Source organism: Lactuca sativa, chromosome 4, assembly GCF_002870075.4.
Source record: "Lactuca sativa cultivar Salinas chromosome 4, Lsat_Salinas_v11, whole genome shotgun sequence".
Classification (NCBI taxonomy): Eukaryota; Viridiplantae; Streptophyta; class Magnoliopsida; order Asterales; family Asteraceae; genus Lactuca; species Lactuca sativa.
The window spans coordinates 194,275,355-194,280,845 of NC_056626.2; the positions used below are offsets into that span (position 1 = coordinate 194,275,355).

Sequence of the window (5,491 nt, forward strand, 5' to 3'; positions counted from 1 at the left end):
AGTGGCACACAAAAAATGCCACTAAAAACCGAAAAAAGTGCCACTAAAGGCTACTCAGAGAATCAACGACACATATATAAAATGTCACTAAAAACGCTTCCACTAAAACCCTTGAGTGGCACATTTTTGTTTTGTCGCTGCAGCCTTATAGGATTTTAGTGACACTTTTTTATTTGCCACGATAAAACAAAAGTATTTTGTGGCACATATTTTGTGCCGCTAAATACTCATTCAATTCTAGATTTTATGTTATTTTTAGCGACACATTTTAGAACATTAATGACACTTTTTTTTATCACATTACACATATATGGATTTTATTCGTATTAATGTATACAAGCTCCACTAAAAGTATCAAAAGGGAATATAAAATACACGTTGCATATATGAATGCTATTGTTATTAATGTGATATATAAAACAATAAAAGTTAGATCATTTTTGCAAAGCTATATACATATTATACCAATTCTATAAAAACAAATGAAGTAAAAACTTCACAAGGTAATCAAACATACATGTCATTAAACCTTTTCAGCCATGTGCTATCTTTTATCCATTTCCATATATGTATGCTCTACTTCTGCACTTAGAAATTCCACATTGTCTTCAAACACACATAAACACTACATTAGTAAAACATACAAGCATAAAGATATCTTTTGTATTTTTCTAAACGATTAAAGCAAATATGATGTTTAAATCGTTACAAAAAAAGTTAAGGGTTTACATTGACAAAATAGTGAATATATGTTGACTACTTTTTGTATTTTTCCCGATCAGAAAAATAATATTACAAAACAATATTTAGAAATGCTTTCCCTTTAAACAACAATGCTCTTGGAGTGTTATGCACAAATTCGTTTGCCTTCATAATTCTTTTGTACCATTTCAGTATGTTAATTACCCCCAAGAAATATTGTGAGGCGGTAATATATATAAATTATTGAATACTACATAACTCTTACCGTATTTTTGCATTATGTATATAGTTTCATAAGGTATGATTCCATTTCTTAGTTGCACCTTCCTATCTATTCTATGCATAACTAACAAAAATAAGCATTAAAAGGGTAAACTGTGAGAAATTGCAACGTACTTTGCATACCATGTCAGCAGTTACAAAAATCAATTATACTGCCCTAATTTGGTGAAAAATATAAAGATAAATTAACAATACAAGATCATAAAAAAACAATGTGAAACGTTTTGAGAATAAAACAAACATAATGAACTAAACATGATAAATTAATAAAAATAAATCATTCTAAACAAATATAACTTGTCCAACAAAAAAATTTAATTCTTCCTTGCAACACCATTTTTAGTTATTTGTTCCTACACTCCAGCTAGCAGACTATATTTAAAGTGTTATTAGTTATTGGTTAAGTGCTTTTGTAGATTTACAAAAATGTCTAAGAATTTAGTAATTGATCCATTTAATTTGTTAAATAAGGCATTTTAACCACTTACACATGATCAATTTAGCATACAATTTGATAATTATCTATGTATTCGTCTTATTCATTCAATTTTAATCTTTTTACCTTACATTGATCATTCTTTCCCATCTAAATACTTACCCTTTAATAGTTGACTTTATTTAAATACTTCATTTGTTGAATAATTTAGAATTTTACATAATAAATAATTAAAATTGGCCTATGAATGTATAGATTTAAACCGATCTATGAGTTTCCGGTGGATGAAGAGGAAAATAGTAATATCACCCTTCAACCTCACACCATCAAGAAGAGTTTGTACAAATAGAAGAAGTGAACTGCTAAATTGGCAAGGACAAAGAACATAATGTAAAAGTAAAGTTGGCACTATACCTTCCTCGATCCTCCAAATAGGAGGCAACCACAACTGTTTTTATGTTCTCAGGGATGAATATGGATAAGGCAATCTTGGAACTTATGTTTTCATAACATTGATTTCTGCTGCACATTTCTTATATTCTCAAACCTGAAAAAAATAATGAAGGCAAATATCAACTATTCAACAAAAGAGTGAAAAACAACCATTAGTTTAACCTGCAAGTTTTGTGTAACTTTCATCAACAAATTGTATATCAAGAAGCTTTAGCATGACAAAATCACCTGCCATTCAGTGAAAGAGTAAAAAGCTAACCATTAATTTAAGAAAACGAAATAAACACTATGGCAAATGCTGGAGGTAATAGTTCACAAGTGTTCACTTACACAACAAATATTATTGTTTTATATTAGACTTGTAAGGAGCTATAAAGTCAAGAAAAAAAAACCTCTTTACCAAGAGCTTTCCATCTCAACAAAGAAGGAGAATGCATGGGCGACAGAGCCAAATGCATCTATAAAGGAACAACATTTTGATAACACTATTTTGTGTGATTCATAATATTCTCATTAAGGAGTTTCATCCAACACTTGATGTTTGTGTAAAAACAAATCAAACCTAACCATAAATGGAGAAATGAATCAAATATGGTACAAAAAACATTTAAACTTAACAAAGAACGATGAATGGAATCCAAAAAAATATATGTTATAATCATGCGATGTTTAATTACAAGTAACTATAAACAATCTAGAACTGGTAGAGGAACACACAACTTGATATCAGGAAACACTAATAAATCTCGTTTGAGATCTTTAATTTCACATTGTTTTTTATGAAAAAATTTGCAATTTCTCTACATAATTGCACAATCTAGTGTGAACCAAATCACGTCATTGGAGGTGCACCTCCAAATGATATTGCTATTTAATTTCTATCGAATCAGAACAAACAATTAAGAAATTGTAAATCCAATTACATAAAAGTATATACATGTTTCTTTGAGGAATTTCATCAAACACTTGGTGTTCATCTTAAAAACAAGGAAATCCAACGAGAGAAAATCATTTTTATCGGGTTATATCTAACTAGAAGAGTGATAGTTTAATAGAATAAATTTTAGATTTCTGTAAGGCCATATAGTTGATTACCTTAACAAGGGGAATGATGAAATCCAACAACAATTACACATTTACACACAACGAGAAGAGAAATTTTGAAATCAGGATGGTTCTGATGGAGATGTTTTCGATTACTGATGTGTAGTATTGGATGAGCCAATCGCAATGTAGTAATGGAGAGCAAATTTCATGATCTCATTTGATATGGAAGTTCTGATTTTAGTAGACTGAGTTGTAATGGAAAAAAAAGGTAATACTCAAAATCGAGGGCAACAAAAATTTAGCGGAAGTCAAATTTTGATTAATTTGAATTAAGTTTTGGTGGTAAGTACAGAGGGGGAATTAAAATTTGGAGGGATTTTAGTTTATGAATATTTTTTTTGTTATCAATGGCACAATATAAAATATGACACTGAAACAGTGGCACAACAAAATATATGTCATTAAAAGTTTGTGCCACTATAAATTATGAAATGTTACCTTGGCATTCAAAGAATTTGGAGTTCAATGGATATTGAACTCTTCAATGAATTTTTTTTTTTTTAATTTTTAGATATATACTATAAATTAGCTTTTATAATATTCTATTGAATTTTGTAAAATTCAATGCATTTTAAGAAAAAATATAAAGTTGTATGGATTATAAAATATGATATTTTAATCCATTAAATTCTATAGAATTTCTCTAAATCATAATAGATTTAGTGGTTAAATGGAATCAAATTCTAAGAATTTAATGGTCGTTTTAGTCCAATTTCTTTTTTCTTTATGCCGAAAAAAAAGTAAAATATTCACCATACGTAAGTTACAAAACTCTTTTTTCTTTATGCTGATAAGTAATACTAATAAAAATAAAAATATACTAGCATCAACAAGATAACTATAGCACCTCAGAAATTTGTCATTCCCAACATTCAATTATTAAGCCTATACAACGAAGCTTGGGGAGATACGTTATAGGGGATGATTGAAATTGGAAACCGTAAAACGGTTCATTTATCTCTTCCGATGGAAACAGATGCAGGGTTTCTTAGAGCAGAGCAATCGATGAACTTCTTTCACTCCATCTAACCTACTTCTGCTACGTTAACGTAAATCTTTAATAGAAGTCATAGTGAGAGAGATACCTTAGAATCATTAGTAACGAAGTTGTCTCTTCCAATTTCGTGAGGTTAGAAATGGAATTATCTTCGAGTTACAACGTTAATGTTAGACAAACATGCTATATTCCTGGTGCAATGTTTGGTTCATTTTCATTCATCAACATTTTTTCTGGAAAAGAGGTTGTAGATGCTGAAAATGACATGCAAAACATGATTGAGGTTGCGGTTACTTTGCGGATACTGCAGTTAATCTGTAAAGGTATGAAACTATGTATCTAAAAACTACTTAAGGTGTGATAGAGAACATCGTTTCTTATAATATCCAAGCTAACAAGTTGTGAACTTGTTCCATTCTGTTACAGAATGTGCGTCATCAAAGCATAAGATTAGCATTGCCGTGTTATCTCCATTCCCTGCTCAAGTTCAATGTCTGCAACAGAAAGTTGAAATGCACTACGAAAACAATAATCTTTTAAATGTAAAAGTCGGGTTTTTTCAAGATTATGAGGGCGCAGAAGATGATGTTACGATAATATCAACAGTTGGAGCTGATGGAGATGAATTCAACGAGCTCAAGAGAAGTCGACAACTGAATACTAATGACTATTTCAAATCGAAAAGGTGTGGGATCTATGAGCGCATATTTAAATATTTTTCTTCCTTTTCTGATAACTGTTGTTGGAGTATATATACTGATTGCATGACATTAACATTCTGATACTTTTTCAGACGCTGTGTATGGATTCTAGGAGATGAAAGAGCGCTCCTGAAGGGAGGGTCATACTGGGAACCATTAATTCTCGAGGCTAAGGCTCGTCAATGTTTCTTTCTAGCAGATGAACACAAGGAGCTCGCAAAGGTCATAGTCGAAGTCAAGAAAGATCTTCATGAGCTAGATGAGTTACTTATTGGGGAGTCTTCACTCTTCCAAAATACCACATGGAAGGTAATTCAGCTTTCTTGTTAGTTCAATTTGGTAAGTACCAAAGTTTTCCTGTAAGTAATTCTATATATATCATTAGAAGATCATTCAACAAATCTAATTCTATATATATAGATATGTTGTTGTGTACCTTTAGTTCACCATGCATTCAACTTTCATTGTCTAGGTTTTCTTTAGCAGCAAGTTTATAACATCATTTTCAAACATTGAGTCATTGGAGACCAAAAAACTAGTACTTCTGATGCTGCTAAAGCTTTCTACTGGTTGGAGGCCGAAAAGGAGTTCGACTACAGCTTCTGTTAGTGGAAGCCCATATTCTGAACTTATGAGAGAATTCAAAGTTAAAGGATTGCATCTTCTATGTACCATAGACATTGTCAAGGATTCACATTATGTCCAAGCCTTGAAGGTTTGGGATATACTGCCCTTTCTTGAGATCACAGAGTTAGTAAAACGATTAGAACGAATCATCAAGATGTATACTCAGGAGTATATTAACTATTGCAA

At 30.9% G+C, this 5,491-nt stretch overlaps 1 long non-coding RNA gene across 1 annotated transcript; it reads right to left on the reverse strand.

Moving 5' to 3' along the window:
- Window positions 1-367: 367 nt before the first annotated feature.
- On the reverse strand, window positions 368-3,336 carry LOC111882125 (uncharacterized). Its single transcript, XR_002847062.2, has 3 exons — window positions 2,969-3,336; window positions 1,835-2,101; window positions 368-606 (listed from the first exon to the last, which is right to left on the reverse strand). It is a non-coding gene; the product is annotated as an uncharacterized LOC111882125 (long non-coding RNA).
- Between the last annotated feature and the right edge of the window lie 2,155 nt (window positions 3,337-5,491).